Raw genomic sequence first — 20,387 nt, forward strand, 5'->3', positions numbered from 1 at the left:
TGACCTCGGCAATCCGGTCACAAAGTCCATGGTAATGTTCTCCTCCCACTTCCACTCGGGAATAGGAAGAGGCTTGAGCAAACCTGCTGGTCTCTGATGCTCGGCCTTCACTAACTGGCAAGTCAGGCACTCGGATACAAAACGCCTGATGTCCTTCTTCATCCCTGGCCACCAATACAATAGCTGCAGATCTTTGTACATCTTCGTACTCCCAGGTGAATGGAGTACGGGGACTTATGGGCCTCTGATAAGATGTCTGCTCGGATAGAATCACTGCTGGGAACCATATCCTATCTCGGTATCTCACAATACCGTCGCTGACTGAATACAAAACACTGCCCTTGGCTTCATCTCTCTTCTTCCACTGTGCCAACTGCTCATCTGCTGCCTGACCGCTGCGAATACGGTCCAAAAAGGAAGACTGAATGGTCAAGGTAGATAGACGAGGAACTCTACCTCGAGGGTAAGTCTCAAGATCAAACCTCTGCATCTCGATCTGAAGAGGTTTCTGCATCGTCAAATGAGCCATCACTGCGACTTTTCTGCTCAAAGCATCCGCAACTACATTAGCTTTACCCGGGTGGTAGCTAATGTCACAATCGTAGTCTTTCACAAGCTCCAACCAACGCCTCTGACGCATGTTCAGCTCCTTCTGCGTAAAGAAATACTTGAGGCTCTTATGGTCGGTAAAGATCTGACACTTCTCCCCATACAGATAGTGCCTCCAAATCTTCAAAGCAAAAACTACGGCCGCTAACTCTAGATCATGGGTAGGGTAATTCTTCTCGTGGATTTTCAGCTGTCGAGAAGCATACGCTATCACTCTCCCATGCTGCATCAAAACTGCACCTAAACCAAGCTTCGAAGCATCGGTATAAAGGACAAACTCGCCAGATCCTGACGGTACAGCCAAAACGGGTGCTGAGATAAGAGCTTGCTTCAAAGTATCGAAGCTCTTCTGACACTCCTCGCTCCACACAAACTTCACATTTTTCTTGGTCAGTGCTGTGAGTGGAACGGCAATGGATGAGAATCCCTGAATGAATTTCCTGTAATATCCTGCTAGCCCAAGAAAACTGCGGATCTCTGATGCATTCTGAGGCACAACCCAATCTCTGACTGCTGCAACTTTCGCCGGGTCTACCTCAATGCCACTGCTAGAAACAATGTGGCCCAAGAACGCCACCTTCTCTAACCAGAATTCGCACTTACTGAACTTTGCGAATAATTTATGTTTCTGCAATGTCTGCAACACTGTGGTCAGATGCCTGCTGTGCTCCTCCCGACTCTTGGAGTAGACGAGAATGTCATCTATGAACACTATCACAAACTGGTCGAGGTACGGCTGAAATACGCGATTCATTAGATCCATGAAGATCGCTGGCGCATTCGTCAGACCGAACGGCATCACTAGGAACTCGTAGTGGCCATAACGAGTCCTGAAAGCTGTCTTCGAGACATCAGCATCTCTCACCCTCAACTGGTGATAACCGGAACGCAGATCTATCTTGGAGAAAATCGAAGCTCCCTGCAACTGGTCAAACAGATCCTCAATCCTCGGCAGTGGGTATTTATTCTTCACTGTAACCCTGTTCAACTCCCTGTAGTCAATGCAAAGCCTCATCGTGCCATCCTTCTTTTTCACGAATAAGACTGGCGCGCCCCATGGAGAAAAGCTCGGGCGAATGAACTCCTTGTCGAGAAGTTCCTGAATCTGCTTCTTAAGCTCTGCCATCTCTGTCGGTGCTAGTCGGTACGGCGCTTTGTATATCGGAGCCGTACCTGGCATAAGCTCAATGGAAAACTCCACCTCTCTCTCTGCTGGCATACCAGAGACGTCTTCGGGAAAAACGTCTAAGAAATCTCTGACAATCGGAACATCTGAGGCTGACTGGCTGGGTTCCTCGGGGACAGATAAAAAGGTTGCTAGAAATGCCCGACACCCTCTATGCATGAGTTTCCTAGCCTGAACATATGGAATAATGCGTGGTAAAGAAAAGTACCTGTCCGGCTCAAATAAGAACTGCTCCATTCCAGGCGGTCGGACCAGAACGGATCTCCGCTGGAAGTCTATCAATACTCTGTTCCTCAATAGCCAGTCCATCCCTAGGATGATGTCAAATTCCGGCATCGGTAGCACAATCAGATCAGCATATACAAGATTACCGTGCAGCTCAAGGTCTATATCTCGGATAACATTGGTGGCTACCATCTCCTCGCCTGACGGCAACACTACTGAAAAGGCTGTATCTAGCCCAATGGTCTGGATCTTGAGGAAGTTAGCAAAGACCTCCGAAATAAACGAGTGAGTGGCCCTGAATCTATCAAGGCCTTGGTAGCGGAACCAGATATAAAATTCTCCCTGAAAGATCGGAACTCTAAGTTGAATCCCACTACAAGATCTAAACTTATAGACATGCAAAGGTCTAGGTTCCTCTAGCTTAATTCCTCTGAAATAAATCTGAGTAGAGCATGCAATCCTATAACAGTTCTAAGTTCAAAATCTAAATCCCGATTCCCAAAACACGGAAATTCAAATAATAGCTTAAAGTTTAAAGGTACCTGTCAACAACATAGTCTCCGGGTTGGTTTCCGCGGCATGGAGAGCAAAAACTCTGCCTTGGGTAGGCAGATTCCTCTGAGGACACTGCAGCAACATGTGGTCTGGACTGCCACACTTAAAACACTTTCCTGAGCCAGCCATACATGCTCCAGGATGGCGACGTGAACACCTGGGACAAACTGGGTGCTCCTGAGTCCTCGGGGCTGTGCGTCCCCGCTGCTGCTGCTGCTGCTGCTGGCCTCGGTTCCTAGGCGGTCCATGAAAAGGACTCTTATTCTGCTGATGAGGAGGAGGGCGGTGCGGTGCCTGGACTGGGCGCTTGCCCTGGCGATCCCTCTCGATATCCCGCAGATCCTGCTCTGCGGCTAAGGCCTTGGAGACGGCAATCTCATAAGTAGCAAGGTCAGATACCCTAACATCACGGCGCAAGATCGGCCGTAAGCCCACCAGGAAGTGCATCAGCTTGGCTCTGGCATCATTCGCTATCAGGGGCACAAAGTGACAGCCCCTCTCGAACTTACGGATAAACTCCGTAACCGACATATCCCCCTGTCTCAGACTCATGAACTCGGTGGTCAGCCTGGTGCGAACCTCCTCAGCAAAATAATTGGAGTAGAAAACCTCCGTAAAGCGGGTCCAAGAAAGTGTAGCCAATGTCAGGGCTACCGAAGCTCCTTCCCACCATAAGCGGGCGTCTCCAGTGAACAAGTAGGTGGCACATCGGACTCGGTCTGCGTCCCCCAGCTCCATAAAATCGAAGATAACCTCGAGGGATTTGATCCATCCCTCGGCAACCATGGGTCAGATGCCCCAGAGAACTCCTTCGGGCGCATCTTCATGAATCGCTCATACACAGCCTCGGGCCCTGTCGGCCTGGCTGTGGCTGCGGCTACGGCGGCGGCATTGCCCCCCGCAAACTGTGCGAAGAACTGTGCCATCCCAGCTAACATCTGGGCACTCATGTCCGGTGGGGGCGGTGGAGGAGGTGGTAGGTCTCCCTCCGGTCTATGCTCCTCTCTGTCCTCTCGGCGAGGCTCCACCTCTCTGTTGCGCTCTAAAATGCGTCTAGGGGGCATACTGTTCCAACATAACCCATACGTAACTAACATGCATAATTCCATAATTTATTTTAAATGAACACTGAAGTACTGAAAAATCTGGAAGCATGCTGACAAAATAATTCATGCTTTAACTAAAATGCTGAACAACATGCTGAACTGAAAAACTTACAGACCAAAGGCGTGGCTTCGTGAGCTTCTCGCGGTCAGTAGTAGTGAAACCCTATACAGAACCTGGCTCTGATACCAACTGTAAAGGGGCCTAAAACTCCTTGCTTGAAATTTGCGGAAAATTAAAAATTTTCTTTTAAAAGAACTTAAGTGGCCTCATTCATAAAATCACTGGTGAATCAAGTTCAATATTTCAAAATAATAGCAGCGGAAGAAAATAAAGTTTTGCCAACAATAACAATTTAAAAAAAATTTATCCAACGACTGATAAAAATTGTTTGCGGAATAAAATAACAACTGCTGCACTGAGGTCCTCGGGTGCCACTACTGCCGACCCAAGCTGGCTCACTGGTCCCCGCCCTCGGCCCTGGCCTCATCAGTACCTACAACAATCAAGTCTAGTGAGCCTAAAGACTCAGCATGCATAAATCGCATCTAACGAGTAAAAATCTGAATTTAAAATATGCATGAGTTAACATATCCTGTCCTGAGGCATACTGAAAAATAATCTGTACTGAGCAATTATAATACGTGCATAACTGAACTGATAATCACAGTAAAAATGTTTGCTCCTTGGAGCCTGTACTGAAATAACTGATTAAATATTCTGTCGAGATTATGTTTACGCCTGTGGCCACTGCACTAAGCTGAACTGATCGGTAACTGGCTACCGGGGAGGCTGAAACTGAACTGAGCTGGCCGGTCACTGGCGACCGGGTGGTACCATACTGAACTGATCGGTCACTGGTGACCGTATAAAATAACACTCCCACATAGTGAATGAACCACAAGCCATATCGCATAAATCTCAAAAATAATCATTTTCTATTTAATGCACGTAAAATAATTAACTGGCGTAATGAAAATTCCTGTAAATTTACCAACTGGATTGGATTGGATCGTTCCCAGGCTCGCTGCAACCTAACTGTGCCATGAAAAATATGCAATAGCTTAAACTTGACCAACTATGCAATTTACGTTCAAAAGATGCGACTATGACGCCTAATGACTTCGCATTTAATCATGACTCCGAGCCAACTTGAACCGACACTAAACCGACGTATATTCATGATTAAAATACGCTGAAAAATCATAAAATAATGCTCCTAAAATGATAGGGTCGAAATCTAGGTGGAATGGAGGCCAAAACACGAAACGCTCTTTCGAGAGTCAATTTGGCACATTGCACCGTAAATTCTCGTACGACCTCGAAAATGATCCGAATGACAAACGGTCAAAAACATGACCTTCCCAACTCAATGAGGCACTGTCCAGTCCAAGGCCATGGGCTAAAGCCAACCAAGAACTCAAACGAGCCTTCTAAACGACACAGCAACTTGCTGTAATTTCCAGCAGCTGCGCAACTACAAGACTTGCGTTGGTTTCGAGACTATAGGCCATTAGGGGCGTGAACCACCGACCAGAGACTCTTACCAACATCCCAAGGAATGATTTGAACCATGGCTAAGGGCCCTAGGCCAGCCACAATCCGCATCATACCAAAACTCAACCGAAGGGTCCAACCTAGAGCAACGTGCATGCATGTGTAGTGTTTATGCTATGATCGATGTCTCGTGTCGTTCCAATGGCCATTTGATTGACCATGGCACGATCTAGACATCTAGGAGCATGATATGAACCGTGGCTAAGGGCCATAGGCCAACCAAGATCCATACCAAGCAACAAAAGAACGAACCAAAAGCTGAACAAATGAAGAAGCCGAAGGGGTATAGGGGCTGTTGTGATGTTTTTATTAAAAACCGATGAACCATGGACCAAGCCACCAAAAGGGCAACTTAGTCACGTCTTAGAATTGCTAGGGAAGTGATCCAACCATGGCTATAGGCCCTTGGGGCAGCCAAGATCAGATCCTTCCTCCATGACAACAAACTGAATTTTTCGAACAAAATTTCTGCACCTATGGGGACTTGCTGTCATTCTGAATTTCCAGCAAGCATGGGACTGAAATAACGTTCTAACATGGCCCTAACATGTCCTAGTACATGTCCATATGCAGCCTCGAGCCCCTGGAACGATCCATCCCTGAAATCGAAACAAAACATACCAATCGTGAAGCATGGAAGTCGATAAAAAATCTGTGCAGAATTTTCGTTTCTTGTCTACTGAAAATTTCGGTTTTGAAATGATAAATCTTGATCATGTACTGAAAAATAAATGATAATATGACTTGATTGAGGTTTTGAAAGAATCTAGACATGCCTGGTTTCGTTTCGAAAGAAAACGAACAAAACGACGACGACGCGGCACGGAGGAGGTGGAGTGCTTCTCTTTTCTACCTTACCTTGCTCTCGATTTTTCTCTCTTTCTCCCTAGCTATTATTCACGTTTTTTCTACTGAAAATGGGTCTGATTTCGGTGGGGAGGGAGTGTGATGGAGTGGTTATGAGGGGTGAGGAAGATGGTGCAAGATATAAGGATCATATCAAGACCAAGTCTTCATGCATTTGAATTTTAAATTTTGAATTGATATCAAATGAGTTGGTGGATGCTTCTAGGAGGTAGTGGCCGAAATTTTGCTTATTTTCTAGTCTAGGATATGTCCATTTATTTAATTAAATTGTGCTCCCAAAAATCCTAGAATTATCCTACTAATTACATGCAAAGAATTGGTCAAAGTTGATGAGTTGGAAAATGAATCTTCTAGCACTAAGGGTGGCCGAAAAATGCATAATAAAATAAAGAGGAATGTTGATTATCTAGTCAACTAATAATCCTTGAAAGCCTTACTAATCCTTTAAATAATTTAGTGAGCTAACCCCTTAATTAAATAACTTAAATGAGTTCATTTCTTAATCACCTCAAATAATTAAATTTAATCCTCAAACCTCCCTTTCTAACTTAAATGAACTTGGTTGCTAGCTAAATTAACTTCTGGAAATATTTCTCGAATCTTAAATTCTATCTCAAAACTCCAACTCCGGTCCGACCTCACTGAAAATACTGAAATGTTAAAAATCAATCTACTGAACTGAAATAATGAAATAATTAACTTTAAACAAATGCATTTAAAATAATCATGCAATGAAGTCAATTAAATTTAAAAATCTAGAATTATGCATGGCTTATACGTCTACTGATTTACGGGTTCTACAATCCTTCCCCCCTTAAATAAATTTCGTCCTCGAAATTTGAACTCACCGAATAACTCAGGGTATCGACTTCTCATCTCCGGCTCAGACTCCTACGTAGCTTCCTCCTCTGAATGGTTGAGCCATTTGACTTTGACTCGCTTAACCAACTTGTTCTGAAGTTTCTTCACCTGTCTGTCTAGGATCTGCACGGGTCTCTCCTCATAAGATAAGTTCGGAGTAAGCTGCAACGGCTCGAAACTCAGCACATGCGAAGGATTTGCCATATACTTCCTCAGCATGGAGACGTTAAAGACATTGTGTACTCCGGCCAGATTCGGCGGAAGAGCCACACGATAAGCAAGCGTCCCAACTCTGTCAAGGATCTCAAACGGTCCAATGAATCTCGGACTGAGCTTCCCTTTCTTGCCAAATCTCATGACACCCTTCATAGGTGCCACTTTCACGAAGACATGATCGCCCACTGCAAACTCTAACTCTCTCCTCCGCTGATCGGCATAACTCTTCTGTCGACTCTGAGCAGTCCTCATTCTATCACGGATCTTGATTACTACATCTGCTGCCTGCTGAACAATCTCTGGACCCAACTCTGCTCTCTCTCCTACTTCATCCCAATGAACAGGAGATCTACACTTGCGGCCATACAGCGCCTCATACGGAGCCATACTTATGGACGACTGGAAACTGTTGTTATAGGTGAACTCTACCAATGGTAAGTTCGACTCCCAACTCCCAGAGAAATAAATGACGCAAGCACGGAGAAGATCCTCTAAGATCTGAATAACACGCTCCGACTGTCCATCTGTCTGCGGATGGAAAGCTGTGCTAAACAGCAACTTCGTACCCATAGTCGAATGCAAACTCTTCCAAAACGAGGAAGTGAATCTGGGATCTCTGTCGGATACGATAGAAACTGGAATACCATGGAGTCGGACTATCTCTAGGATATACAGCTCTGCATACTGAACCATGGTGAAAGTCGTCTTAATAGGCAAGAAGTGCGCTGATTTGGTAAGACGATCTACAATCACCCAGATAGCATTCGATCCTCTGGCTGACCTCGGCAATCCGGTCACAAAGTCCATGGTAATGTTCTCCCACTTCCACTCGGGAATAGGAAGAGGCTTGAGCAAACCTGCTGGTCTCTGATGCTCGGCCTTCACTAACTGGCAAGTCAGGCACTCGGATACAAAACGCCTGATGTCCTTCTTCATCCCTGGCCACCAATACAATAGCTGCAGATCTTTGTACATCTTCGTACTCCCAGGGTGAATGGAGTACGGGGACTTATGGGCCTCTGATAAGATGTCTGCTCGGATAGAATCACTGCTGGGAACCCATATCCTATCTCGGTATCTCACAATACCGTCGCTGACTGAATACAAAACACTGCCCTTGGCTTCATCTCTCTTCTTCCACTGTGCCAACTGCTCATCTGCTGCCTGACCGCTGCGAATACGGTCCAAAAAGGAAGACTGAATGGTCAAGGTAGATAGACGAGGAACTCTACCTCGAGGGTAAGTCTCAAGATCAAACCTCTGCATCTCGATCTGAAGAGGTTTCTGCATCGTCAAATGAGCCATCACTGCGACTTTTCTGCTCAAAGCATCCGCAACTACATTAGCTTTACCCGGGTGGTAGCTAATGTCACAATCGTAGTCTTTCACAAGCTCCAACCAACGCCTCTGACGCATGTTCAGCTCCTTCTGCGTAAAGAAATACTTGAGGCTCTTATGGTCGGTAAAGATCTGACACTTCTCCCCATACAGATAGTGCCTCCAAATCTTCAAAGCAAAAACTACGGCCGCTAACTCTAGATCATGGGTAGGGTAATTCTTCTCGTGGATTTTCAGCTGTCGAGAAGCATACGCTATCACTCTCCCATGCTGCATCAAAACTGCACCTAAACCAAGCTTCGAAGCATCGGTATAAAGGACAAACTCGCCAGATCCTGACGGTACAGCCAAAACGGGTGCTGAGATAAGAGCTTGCTTCAAAGTATCGAAGCTCTTCTGACACTCCTCGCTCCACACAAACTTCACATTTTTCTTGGTCAGTGCTGTGAGTGGAACGGCAATGGATGAGAATCCCTGAATGAATTTCCTGTAATATCCTGCTAGCCCAAGAAAACTGCGGATCTCTGATGCATTCTGAGGCACAACCCAATCTCTGACTGCTGCAACTTTCGCCGGGTCTACCTCAATGCCACTGCTAGAAACAATGTGGCCCAAATACGCCACCTTCTCTAACCAGAATTCGCACTTACTGAACTTTGCGAATAATTTATGTTTCTGCAATGTCTGCAACACTGTGGTCAGATGCCTGCTGTGCTCCTCCCGACTCTTGGAGTAGACGAGAATGTCATCTATGAACACTATCACAAACTGGTCGAGGTACGGCTGAAATACGCGATTCATTAGATCCATGAAGATCGCTGGCGCATTCGTCAGACCGAACGGCATCACTAGGAACTCGTAGTGGCCATAACGAGTCCTGAAAGCTGTCTTCGAGACATCAGCATCTCTCACCCTCAACTGGTGATAACCGGAACGCAGATCTATCTTGGAGAAAATCGAAGCTCCCTGCAACTGGTCAAACAGATCCTCAATCCTCGGCAGTGGGTATTTATTCTTCACTGTAACCCTGTTCAACTCCCTGTAGTCAATGCAAAGCCTCATCGTGCCATCCTTCTTTTTCACGAATAAGACTGGCGCGCCCCATGGAGAAAAGCTCGGGCGAATGAACTCCTTGTCGAGAAGTTCCTGAATCTGCTTCTTAAGCTCTGCCATCTCTGTCGGTGCTAGTCGGTACGGCGCTTTGTATATCGGAGCCGTACCTGGCATAAGCTCAATGGAAAACTCCACCTCTCTCTCTGCTGGCATACCAGAGACGTCTTCGGGAAAAACGTCTAAGAAATCTCTGACAATCGGAACATCTGAGGCTGACTGGCTGGGTTCCTCGGGGACAGATAAAAAGGTTGCTAGAAATGCCCGACACCCTCTATGCATGAGTTTCCTAGCCTGAACATATGGAATAATGCGCGGTAAAGAAAAGTACCTGTCCGGCTCAAATAAGAACTGCTCCACTCCAGGCGGTCGGACCAGAACGGATCTCCGCTGGAAGTCTATCAATACTCTGTTCCTCAATAGCCAGTCCATCCCTAGGATAATGTCAAATTCCGGCATCGGTAGCACAATCAGATCAGCATATACAAGATTACCGTGCAGCTCAAGGTCTATATCTCGGATAACATTGGTGGCTGCCATCTCCTCGCCTGACGGCAACACTACTGAAAAGGCTGTATCTAGCCCAATGGTCTGGATCTTGAGGAAGTTAGCAAAGACCTCCGAAATAAACGAGTGAGTGGCCCCTGAATCTATCAAGGCCTTGGTAGCGGAACCAGATATAAAAATTCTCCCTGAAAGATCGGAACTCTAAGTTGAATCCCACTACAAGATCTAAACTTATAGACATGCAAAGGTCTAGGTTCCTCTAGCTTAATTCCTCTGAAATAAATCTGAGTAGAGCATGCAATCCTATAACAGTTCTAAGTTCAAAATCTAAATCCCGATTCCCAAAACACGGAAATTCAAATAATAGCTTAAAGTTTAAAGGTACCTGTCAACAACATAGTCTCCGGGTTGGTTTCCGCGGCATGGAGAGCAAAAACTCTGCCTTGGGTAGGCAGATTCCTCTGAGGACACTGCAGCAACATGTGGTCTGGACTGCCACACTTAAAACACTTTCCTGAGCCAGCCATACATGCTCCAGGATGGCGACGTGAGCACCTGGGACAAACTGGGTGCTCCTGAGTCCTCGGGGCTGTGCGTCCCCGCTGCTGCTGCTGCTGCTGCTGGCCTCGGTTCCTAGGCGGTCCATGAAAAGGACTCTTATTCTGCTGATGAGGAGGAGGGCGGTGCGGTGCCTGGACTGGGCGCTTGCCCTGGCGATCCCTCTCGATATCCCGCAGATCCTGCTCTGCGGCTAAGGCCTTGGAGACGGCAATCTCATAAGTAGCAAGGTCAGATACCCTAACATCACGGCGCAAGATCGGCCGTAAGCCCACCAGGAAGTGCATCAGCTTGGCTCTGGCATCATTCGCTATCAGGGGCACAAAGTGACAGCCCCTCTCGAACTTACGGATAAACTCCGTAACCGACATATCCCCCTGTCTCAGACTCATGAACTCGGTGGTCAGCCTGGTGCGAACCTCCTCAGCAAAATAATTGGAGTAGAAAACCTCCGTAAAGCGGGTCCAAGAAAGTGTAGCCAATGTCAGGGCTACCGAAGCTCCTTCCCACCATAAGCGGGCGTCTCCAGTGAACAAGTAGGTGGCACATCGGACTCGGTCTGCGTCCCCCAGCTCCATAAAATCGAAGATAACCTCGAGGGATTTGATCCATCCCTCGGCAACCATGGGGTCAGATGCCCCAGAGAACTCCTTCGGGCGCATCTTCATGAATCGCTCATACACAGCCTCGGGCCCTGTCGGCCTGGCTGTGGCTGCGGCTACGGCGGCGGCATTGCCCCCCGCAAACTGTGCGAAGAACTGTGCCATCCCAGCTAACATCTGGGCACTCATGTCCGGTGGGGGCGGTGGAGGAGGTGGTAGGTCTCCCTCCGGTCTATGCTCCTCTCTGTCCTCTCGGCGAGGCTCCACCTCTCTGTTGCGCTCTAAAATGCGTCTAGGGGGCATACTGTTCCAACATAACCCATACGTAACTAACATGCATAATTCCATAATTTATTTTAAATGAACACTGAAGTACTGAAAAATCTGGAAGCATGCTGACAAAATAATTCATGCTTTAACTAAAATGCTGAACAACATGCTGAACTGAAAAACTTACAGACCAAAGGCGTGGCTTCGTGAGCTTCTCGCGGTCAGTAGTAGTGAAACCCTATACAGAACCTGGCTCTGATACCAACTGTAAAGGGGCCTAAAACTCCTTGCTTGAAATTTGCGGAAAATTAAAAATTTTCTTTTTAAAAGAACTTAAGTGGCCTCATTCATAAAATCACTGGTGAATCAAGTTCAATATTTCAAAATAATAGCAGCGGAAGAAAATAAAGTTTTGCCAACAATAACAATTTAAAAAAAATTTATCCAACGACTGATAAAAATTGTTTGCGGAATAAAATAACAACTGCTGCACTGAGGTCCTCGGGTGCCACTACTGCCGACCCAAGCTGGCTCACTGGTCCCCGCCCTCGGCCCTGGCCTCATCAGTACCTACAACAATCAAGTCTAGTGAGCCTAAAGACTCAGCATGCATAAATCGCATCTAACGAGTAAAAATCTGAATTTAAAATATGCATGAGTTAACATATCCTGTCCTGAGGCATACTGAAAAATAATCTGTACTGAGCAATTATAATACGTGCATAACTGAACTGATAATCACAGTAAAAATGTTTGCTCCTTGGAGCCTGTACTGAAATAACTGATTAAATATTCTGTCGAGATTATGTTTTACGCCTGTGGCCACTGCACTAAGCTGAACTGATCGGTAACTGGCTACCGGGGAGGCTGAAACTGAACTGAGCTGGCCGGTCACTGGCGACCGGGTGGTACCATACTGAACTGATCGGTCACTGGTGACCGTATAAAATAACACTCCCACATAGTGAATGAACCACAAGCCATATCGCATAAATCTCAAAAATAATCATTTTCTATTTAATGCACGTAAAATAATTAACTGGCGTAATGAAAATTCCTGTAAATTTACCAACTGGATTGGATTGGATCGTTCCCAGGCTCGCTGCAACCTAACTGTGCCATGAAAAATATGCAATAGCTTAAACTTGACCAACTATGCAATTTACGTTCAAAAGATGCGACTATGACGCCTAATGACTTCGCATTTAATCATGACTCCGAGCCAACTTGAACCGACACTGAACCGACGTATAGTCATGATTAAAATACGCTGAAAAATCATAAAATAATGCTCCTAAAATGATAGGGTCGAAATCTAGGTGGAATGGAGGCCAAAACACGAAACGCTCTTTCGAGAGTCAATTTGGCACATTGCACCGTAAATTCTCGTACGACCTCGAAAATGATCCGAATGACAAACGGTCAAAAACATGACCTTCCCAACTCAATGAGGCACTGTCCAGTCCAAGGCCATGGGCTAAAAGCCAACCAAGAACTCAAACGAGCCTTCTAAACGACACAGCAACTTGCTGTAATTTCCAGCAGCTGCGCAACTACAAGACTTGCGTTGGTTTCGAGACTATAGGCCATTAGGGGCGTGAACCACCGACCAGAGACTCTTACCAACATCCCAAGGAATGATTTGAACCATGGCTAAGGGCCCTAGGCCAGCCACAATCCGCATCATACCAAAACTCAACCGAAGGGTCCAACCTAGAGCAACGTGCATGCATGTGTAGTGTTTATGCTATGATCGATGTCTCGTGTCGTTCCAATGGCCATTTGATTGACCATGGCACGATCTAGACATCTAGGAGCATGATATGAACCGTGGCTAAGGGCCATAGGCCAACCAAGATCCATACCAAGCAACAAAAGAACGAACCAAAAGCTGAACAAATGAAGAAGCCGAAGGGGTATAGGGGCTGTTGTGATGTTTTTATTAAAAACCGATGAACCATGGACCAAGCCACCAAAAGGGCAACTTAGTCACGTCTTAGAATTGCTAGGGAAGTGATCCAACCATGGCTATAGGCCCTTGGGGCAGCCAAGATCAGATCCTTCCTCCATGACAACAAACTGAATTTTTCGAACAAAATTTCTGCACCTATGGGGACTTGCTGTCATTCTGAATTTCCAGCAAGCATGGGACTGAAATAAACGTTCTAACATGGCCCTAACATGTCCTAGTACATGTCCATATGCAGCCTCGAGCCCCTGGAACGATCCATCCCTGAAATCGAAACAAAACATACCAATCGTGAAGCATGGAAGTCGATAAAAAATCTGTGCAGAATTTTCGTTTCTTGTCTACTGAAAATTTCGGTTTTTGAAATGATAAATCTTGATCATGTACTGAAAAATAAATGATAATATGACTTGATTGAGGTTTTGAAAGAATCTAGACATGCCTGGTTTCGTTTCGAAAGAAAACGAACGAAACGACGACGACGCGGCACGGAGGAGGTGGAGTGCTTCTCTTTTCTACCTTACCTTGCTCTCGATTTTTCTCTCTTTCTCCCTAGCTATTATTCACGTTTTTTCTACTGAAAATGGGTCTGATTTCGGTGGGGAGGGAGTGTGATGGAGTGGTTATGAGGGGTGAGGAAGATGGTGCAAGATATAAGGATCATATCAAGACCAAGTCTTCATGCATTTGAATTTTAAATTTTGAATTGATATCAAATGAGTTGGTGGTTGCTTCTAGGAGGTAGTGGCCGAAATTTTGCTTATTTTCTAGTCTAGGATATGTCCATTTATTTAATTAAATTGTGCTCCCAAAAATCCTAGAATTATCCTACTAATTACATGCAAAGAATTGGTCAAAGTTGATGAGTTGGAAAATGAATCTTCTAGCACTAAGGGTGGCCGAAAAATGCATAATAAAATAAAGGGGAATGTTGATTATCTAGTCAACTAATAATCCTTGAAAGCCTTACTAATCCTTTAAATAATTTAGTGAGCTAACCCCTTAATTAAATAACTTAAATGAGTTCATTTCTTAATCACCTCAAATAATTAAATTTAATCCTCAAACCTCCCTTTCTAACTTAAATGAACTTGGTTGCTAGCTAAATTAACTTCTGGAAATATTTCTCGAATCTTAAATTCTATCTCAAAACTCCAACTCCGGTCCGACCTCACTGAAAATACTGAAATGTTAAAAATCAATCTACTGAACTAAAATAATGAAATAATTAACTTTAAACAAATGCATTTAAAATAATCATGCAATGAAGTCAATTAAATTTAAAAATCTAGAATCATGCATGGCTTATACGTCTACTGATTTACGGGTTCTACATTCATGGTTATGATTGGGCCAGAGCAGTGCCGCGTGTTGTCCATCGCCGCCCGCTCCACACGTACTCGAGGGATATAAGAATAAACATCCCACTCAATGCCGGGTGCGATCATACCAGCACTAATGCACCGGATCCCATCAGAACTCCGAAGTTAAGAGTGCTTGGGCGAGAGCATTACTAGGATGGCTGACCCCTGGGAAGTCCTCGTGTTGCTCCACTTTTCGTGTTTTTCTATTTTTGATTACTTGTTGACAGACGATTTTCGGCTCAAATGAACTGAATCTCGATCGGGACCAGATAAGACATGTGAAATGAAAGTAGCTCGGGCACTGCCGGATTTGGACAAAATTGTAGGCTAATTTGATTGTAAACGGGCAAACGGACGAGACTCATTACTACGCAATGAGCTGACGAGATTTTAGCCGAATTCTTTCTCTAAGACCCTCTAATTTGCGTTTTATTGCTTCTGTTAAGCTTTCGTTTCCCCGAGAAATCCGATTAGGAAGTTCGAAATTCGATTCCGGTTCCATTTTATCGTATCCCAGGCATAATAATAGATTTACATTCGTTATTTCCTTCTTCTTATTTTTTTCTCTATTTTCTGGGAACATTTATCGATTTTTGTTGTCGTGAGCCGGTTCTGTGCAGAAGGGTATGACGCAGATTACTCCGGAGACGGTTAACTCATTAAAAACAATTATTTCGACTGTTTTATCCATAATTTACGTAAACGGTCGCGACAAGAGGTCTTCCCAAGGAGGTCACCCATCCTACCTCTGCCATCGCGCCAGAACGGTTAACTTCATGTTTATGATTGGGCCAGAGCAGTGCCGCGTGTTGTCCATCGCCGCCCGCTCCACACGTACTCGAGGGATATAAGAATAAACATCCCACTCAATGTCGGGTGCGATCATACCAGCACTAATGCACCGGATCCCATCAGAACTCCGAAGTTAAGCGTGCTTGGGCGAGAGCAGTACTAGGATGGCTGACCCCTGGGAAGTCCTCGTGTTGCACCACTATTCGTGTTTTTCTATTTTTGATTACTTGTTGACAGACGATTTTCTGCTCAAATCAACATAATCTCGATCGGGACCAGATAAGACATGTGAAATGAAAGTTGCTCGGGCAGTGCCGGATTTGGACAAAATTGTAGGCTAATTTGATTGTAAAGAGCAAACGGACGAGACTCATTACTACGCAATGAGCTGACGAGATTTTAGCCGAATTCCTTCTCTAAGACCCTCTAATTTGCGATTTACCGCTTCTGTTAAGCTTTCGTTTCCTCGAGAAATCCGCTTAGGAAGTTCGAAATTCGATTCTGGTTCCATTTTATCGTATCCCAAGAATAATAATAGCTTTACATTCGTTATTTCCTTCTTCTTATTTTTTTTTCTATTTTCTGGGAACATTTATCGATTTTTGTTGTCGTGAGCCGGCTCTGTGCGGAAGCGTATGACGCAGATTACTCCGGAGACGGTTAACTCATTAACAACAATTATTTCGACTGTTTTATCTATAATTTACGTAAACGGTCGCGATACGAGGTCTTTCCAAGGAGGTCACCCATCCTACCTCTGCCATCGCGCCAGAACGCTTAACTTCATGGTTATGATTGGGCGAGAGCAGTGCCGCGTGTTGTCCATCGCCGCCCGCTCCACACGTACTCGAGGGATACAAGAATAAACATCCCACTCATTGTCGGGAGCGATCATACCAGCACTAATGCACCGGATCCCATCAAAACTCCGAAGTTAAGCGTGCTTGGGCGAGAGCAGTACTAGGATGGGTGACCCCCTGGGAAGTCCTCGTGTTTTTCTATTTTTGATTACTTGTTGACAGACGATTTTCGGCTCAAATCATCTAAATCTCGATCGGGACCAGATAAGACATGTGAAATGAAAGTAGCTCGGGCACTGCCGGATTTGGACAAAATTGTAGGCTAATTTGATTGTAAACGGGCAAACGGACGGGACTCATTACTACGCAATGAGCTGACGAGATTTTAGCCGAATTCCTTTTCTAAGACCCTCTAATTTGCGATTTACCGCTTCTATTAAGCTTTCGTTTCCTCGAGAAATCCGCTTAGGAAGTTCGAAATTCGATTCCGGTTCCATTTTATCGTATCCCATGCATAATAATTGCTTTACATTCGTTATTTCCTTTTTCTTATTTTTTTTCTATTTTCTGGGAACATTTATCGATTTTTGTTGTCGTGAGCCGGCTCTGTGCGGAAGCGTATGACGCAGATTACTCCGGAGACGGTTAACTCATTAACAACAATTATTTCGACTGTTTTATCTATAATTTACGTAAACGGTCGCGATACGAGGTCTTTCCAAGGAGGTCACCCATCCTACCTCTGCCATCGCGCCAGAACGCTTAACTTCATGGTTATGATTGGGCGAGAGCAGTGCCGCGTGTTGTCCATCGCCGCCCGCTCCACACGTACTCGAGGGATACAAGAATAAACATCCCACTCATTGTCGGGAGCGATCATACCAGCACTAATGCTCCGGATCCCATCAAAACTCCGAAGTTAAGCGTGCTTGGGCGAGAGCAGTACTAGGATGGGTGACCCCCTGGGAAGTCCTCGTGTTTTTCTATTTTTGATTACTTGTTGACAGACGATTTTCGGCTCAAATCATCTAAATCTCGATCGGGACCAGATAAGACATGTGAAATGAAAGTAGCTCGGGCACTGCCGGATTTGGACAAAATTGTAGGCTAATTTGATTGTAAACGGGCAAACGGACGGGACTCATTACTACGCAATGAGCTGACGAGATTTTAGCCGAATTCCTTTTCTAAGACCCTCTAATTTGCGATTTACCGCTTCTGTTAAGCTTTCGTTTCCTCGAGAAATCCGCTTAGGAAGTTCGAAATTCGATTCCGGTTCCATTTTATCGTATCCCATGCATAATAATTGCTTTACATTCGTTATTTCCTTCTTCTTATTTTTTTTCTATTTTCTGGGAACATTTATCGATTTTTGTTGTCGTGAGCCGGTTTTGTGCGGAAGGGTATGACGCAGATTACTCCGGAGACGGTTAACTCATTAAAAACAATTATTTCGACCGTTTTATCCATAATTTACGTAGACGGTCGCGACATGAGGTCTTCCCAAGGAGGTCACCCATCCTACCTCTGCCATCGCGCCAGAACGCTTAACTTCATGGTTATGATTGGGCCAGAGCAGTGCCGCGTGTTGTCCATCGCCGCCCGCTCCACACGTACTCGAGGGATATAAGAATAAACATCCCACTCAATGTCGGGTGTGATCATACCAGCACTAATGCACCGGATCCCATCAGAACTCCGAAGTTAAGCGTGCTTGGGCGAGAGCAGTACTAGGATGGCTGACCCCTGGGAAGTCCTCGTGTTGCACCACTATTCGTGTTTTTCTATTTTTGATTACTTGTTGACAGACGATTTTCTGCTCAAATCAACATAATCTCGATCGGGACCAGATAAGACATGTGAAATGAAAGTTGCTCGGGCATTGCCGGATTTGGACAAAATTGTAGGCTAATTTGATTGTAAATGAGCAAACGGACGAGACTCATTACTACGCAATGAGCTGACGAGATTTTAGCCGAATTCCTTCTCTAAGACCCTCTAATTTGCGATTTACCGCTTCTGTTAAGCTTTCGTTTCCTCGAGAAATCCGCTTAGGAAGTTCGAAATTCGATTCTGGTTCCATTTTATCGTATCACAAGAATAATAATAGCTTTACATTCGTTATTTCCTTCTTCTTATTTTTTTTCTATTTTCTGGGAACATTTATCGATTTTTGTTGTCGTGAGTCGGTTCTGTGCGGAAGGGTATGACGCAGATTACTCCGGAGACGGTTAACTCATTAAAAACAATTATTTCGACTGTTTTATCCATAATTTACGTAAACGGTCGCGACATGAGGTCTTCCCAAGGAGGTCACCCATCCTAGCTCTGCCATCGCGCCAGAACGCTTAACTTCATGGTTATGATTGGGCCAGAGCAGTGCCGCGTGTTGTCCATCGCCGCCCGCTCCACACGTACTCGAGGGATATAAGAATAAACATCCCACTCAATGCCGGGTGCGATCATACCAGCACTAATGCACCGGATCCCATCAGAACTCCGAAGTTAAGCGTGCTTGGGCGAGAGCAGTAATAGGATGGGTGACCCCCTAGGAAGTCCTCGTGTTGCACCCCTTTTCGTGTTTTTCTATTTTTGATTACTTGTTGACAGACGATTTTCGGCTCAAATCATCTGAATCTCGATCGGGACCAGATAAGACATGTGAACTGAAAGTAGCCCGGGCACTGCCGGATTTGGACAAAATTGTAGGCTAATTTGATTGTAAACGGGCAAACGGACGAGACTCATTACTACGCAATGAGCTGACGAGATTTTAGCCGAATTCCTTCTCTAAGACCCTCTAATTTGCGATTTACCGCTTCTGTTAAGCTTTCGTTTCCTCGAGAAATCCGCTTAGGAAGTTCGAAATTCGATTCTGGTTCCATTTTATCGTATCACAAGAATAATAATAGCTTTACATTCGTTATTTCCTTCTTCTTATTTTTTTTTCTATTTTCTGGGAACATTTATCGATTTTTGTTGTCGTGAGCCGGCTCTGTGCGGAAGCGTATGACGCAGATTACTCCGGAGACGGTTAACTCATTAACAACAATTATTTCGACTGTTTTATCTATAATTTACGTAAACGGTCGCGATACGAGGTCTTTCCAAGGAGGTCACCCATCCTACCTCTGCCATCGCGCCAGAACGCTTAACTTCATGGTTATGATTGGGCGAGAGCAGTGCCGCGTGTTGTCCATCGCCGCCCGCTCCACACGTACTCGAGGGATACAAGAATAAACATCCCACTCATTGTCGGGAGCGATCATACCAGCACTAATGCTCCGGATCCCATCAAAACTCCGAAGTTAAGCGTGCTTGGGCGAGAGCAGTACTAGGATGGGTGACCCCCTGGGAAGTCCTCGTGTTTTTCTATTTTTGATTACTTGTTGACAGACGATTTTCGGCTCAAATCATCTAAATCTCGATCGGGACCAGATAAGACATGTGAAATGAAAGTAGCTCGGGCACTGCCGGATTTGGACAAAATTGTAGGCTAATTTGATTGTAAACGGGCAAACGGACGGGACTCATTACTACGCAATGAGCTGACGAGATTTTAGCCGAATTCCTTTTCTAAGACCCTCTAATTTGCGATTTACCGCTTCTGTTAAGCTTTCGTTTCCTCGAGAAATCCGCTTAGGAAGTTCGAAATTCGATTCCGGTTCCATTTATCGTATCCCATGCATAATAATTCCTTTACATTCGTTATTTCCTTCTTCTTATTTTTTTTCTATTTTCTGGGAACATTTATCGATTTTTGTTGTCGTGAGCCGGTTTTGTGCGGAAGGGTATGACGCAGATTACTCCGGAGACGGTTAACTCATTAAAAACAATTATTTTCGACCGTTTTATCCATAATTTATGTAAACGGTCGCGACATGAGTCTTCCCAAGG

General features: G+C 45.1%; 7 non-coding genes across 7 annotated transcripts; all 7 read left to right on the top strand.

Annotated features, from left to right (window-relative positions):
- Positions 1-14,970: 14,970 nt before the first annotated feature.
- Positions 14,971-15,088, top strand: LOC142507163 (5S ribosomal RNA). The gene has a single exon (XR_012805425.1). It is a non-coding gene; the product is annotated as a 5S ribosomal RNA (ribosomal RNA).
- Positions 15,089-15,772: 684 nt separating this feature from the next.
- LOC142515195 (5S ribosomal RNA) lies at positions 15,773-15,890 on the top strand. The gene has a single exon (XR_012811051.1). It is a non-coding gene; the product is annotated as a 5S ribosomal RNA (ribosomal RNA).
- Positions 15,891-16,573: 683 nt separating this feature from the next.
- On the top strand, positions 16,574-16,692 carry LOC142507115 (5S ribosomal RNA). The gene has a single exon (XR_012805379.1). It is a non-coding gene; the product is annotated as a 5S ribosomal RNA (ribosomal RNA).
- Positions 16,693-17,358: 666 nt separating this feature from the next.
- Positions 17,359-17,477, top strand: LOC142508084 (5S ribosomal RNA). Its single transcript, XR_012806316.1, has one exon. It is a non-coding gene; the product is annotated as a 5S ribosomal RNA (ribosomal RNA).
- Positions 17,478-18,143: 666 nt separating this feature from the next.
- On the top strand, positions 18,144-18,261 carry LOC142515878 (5S ribosomal RNA). Its single transcript, XR_012811698.1, has one exon. It is a non-coding gene; the product is annotated as a 5S ribosomal RNA (ribosomal RNA).
- A 683-nt stretch (positions 18,262-18,944) lies between these two features.
- Positions 18,945-19,063, top strand: LOC142513371 (5S ribosomal RNA). Its single transcript, XR_012809321.1, has one exon. It is a non-coding gene; the product is annotated as a 5S ribosomal RNA (ribosomal RNA).
- Positions 19,064-19,747: 684 nt separating this feature from the next.
- LOC142508085 (5S ribosomal RNA) lies at positions 19,748-19,866 on the top strand. The gene has a single exon (XR_012806317.1). It is a non-coding gene; the product is annotated as a 5S ribosomal RNA (ribosomal RNA).
- The last annotated feature ends 521 nt before the right edge of the window (positions 19,867-20,387 follow it).

This window comes from Primulina tabacum, chromosome 10, assembly GCF_025594145.1.
Source record: "Primulina tabacum isolate GXHZ01 chromosome 10, ASM2559414v2, whole genome shotgun sequence".
NCBI classification, from domain to species: Eukaryota; Viridiplantae; Streptophyta; class Magnoliopsida; order Lamiales; family Gesneriaceae; genus Primulina; species Primulina tabacum.